At 42.0% G+C, this 1,729-nt stretch overlaps 1 non-coding gene across 1 annotated transcript; it reads right to left on the bottom strand.

Annotated features, from left to right (window-relative positions):
• Window positions 1–1,394: 1,394 nt before the first annotated feature.
• Trnat-ugu lies at window positions 1,395–1,469 on the bottom strand. Its single transcript has one exon. It is a non-coding gene; the product is annotated as a tRNA-Thr (tRNA).
• Between the last annotated feature and the right edge of the window lie 260 nt (window positions 1,470–1,729).

The following is a 1,729-nucleotide window of genomic DNA, read 5'->3' as shown; positions in this document are numbered from 1 at the left end:
GTCATGTAACACATAGAAAGAGTAAAAGGTAACTATTTTACGAATAAAAGTCCGTCGACCTTCTGTATTTCGATTTTTAAGTTTTATTTCTGATACTTAACGGAAATGAAATCTAAAATCAGAACTGTAGATACATTAGATCAAATTTCATTTTCGGTTCTTGATGGAAATAAAATTTAAAGACCAAAATATAGAAAGTTGATGGACTTTTATTCGTGAAATATAGCTGTAACATGTTAGAAGAGTTAAAAAAACCAGCCTATATCCAAGACTTCTGCTATGAAGAGAAAAGTGCAGGACTTTTCTACAATTTTGACACTTGCTAAATGCTTCATTTCTTATTTATCTACTGTTTTAATTAGATGATGTGCGCCACCACCATTTGTAGAGTTTCTTCTTCTAATTTTAAATGGCCGGCCACTGTGACCGAGCGGTTCTAGGCGCTCCAGTCCGGAACCGCGCTGCTACTACGGTCGAAGGTTCGAATCCTGCCTCGGGCATGGATGTGTGTGATGTCCTTAGGTTAGTTAGGTTTAAGTAGTTCTAAGTTGTAGGGGACTGATGACCTCAGATGTTAAGGTCCCATAGTGCTTAGAGCCATTTGAACCATTTTTTAATTTGAAAAGAATTTCTTAAAGTTACAGGGAACATCTTTCATTCTACATTCATAAATTAATTAACGTTTACACGATGATCTTTTATTATATTTATTTTGATTTACCGTACTGTATTTCCTGAAGCAACTATAAATCATGATGCAGGTTTCAGGTATTAAAAAAATGGTTCAAATGGCTCTGAGCACTATGGGACTCAACTGCTGTGGTCATAAGTCCCCTAGAACTTAGAACTACTTAAACCTAACTAACCTAAGGACATCACACACATCCATACCCGAGGCAGGATTCGAACCTGCGACCGTAGCGGTCGTGCGGTTCCAGACCGTAGCGCCTTTAACCGCTCGGCCACTCCGGCCTGCTTTCAGGTATTATTTCAGGTAATAGTTGTGGGGCTACAACTGCACTGAATCTGTGGTCCTCAACTTCTGCCAGTGGCTAGAGACGTAATGCAGCCTTTCCTCGCAGCTTATAGCCTCTCTCATGTTTTACGCTTTTCCGTTATGAGTGATTTGATGATGTTTAATAGCTCCAAAAAGCATGTTCCGTCCTTTCTTAAATAATTACGGAAATAATCGATTCTCATCTCCTTAAGTAACAGAGCGTCGGTGAATTTCTTTATCTGCATTTGCCAGTTCCTTGCCTACAGCTTTCTTTCGGCTTTTTTTTTTGCAATATTACGTCTAAAAAGGCCAGTTTTTGTTTCAAATTACAATTAAATCAATACCATTAGATGCTGACGGGCGTTGATATAAGTCAACGGGCACAGTTGAAAATGTGTGCCCCGACCGGGACTCGAACCCGGGATCTCATGCTTACATGGCAGAAGCTCTGTCCATCTGAGCCACCGAGGGCACAGAGGATAGTGCGACTGCAGTGATTTATCGCCGGCACGCTCCCCGTGAGACCCACATTCTCAACCTATAGTCCACACACTGCGTTCGTATTGCCCCTGCCATTATACCCATCACTCGCGGCCGACAATCCACCGAGTCCCGTAAGACTTCAGATAAATCGTGTGCATCCGCACTGAAGGAGGTCATCAGCCGGTTATCCTTAAACGATATGAAGATGGCATCTGTTCTTTCGGGAGCTCCTGAGGCCCACCCCACGGC

This window comes from Schistocerca piceifrons, chromosome 6, assembly GCF_021461385.2.
Source record: "Schistocerca piceifrons isolate TAMUIC-IGC-003096 chromosome 6, iqSchPice1.1, whole genome shotgun sequence".
NCBI lineage: Eukaryota > Metazoa > Arthropoda > Insecta > Orthoptera > Acrididae > Schistocerca > Schistocerca piceifrons.
The sequence above is the reverse complement of the archived record's forward strand: the minus strand, read 5'-3'. Positions and strand labels throughout refer to the sequence as shown.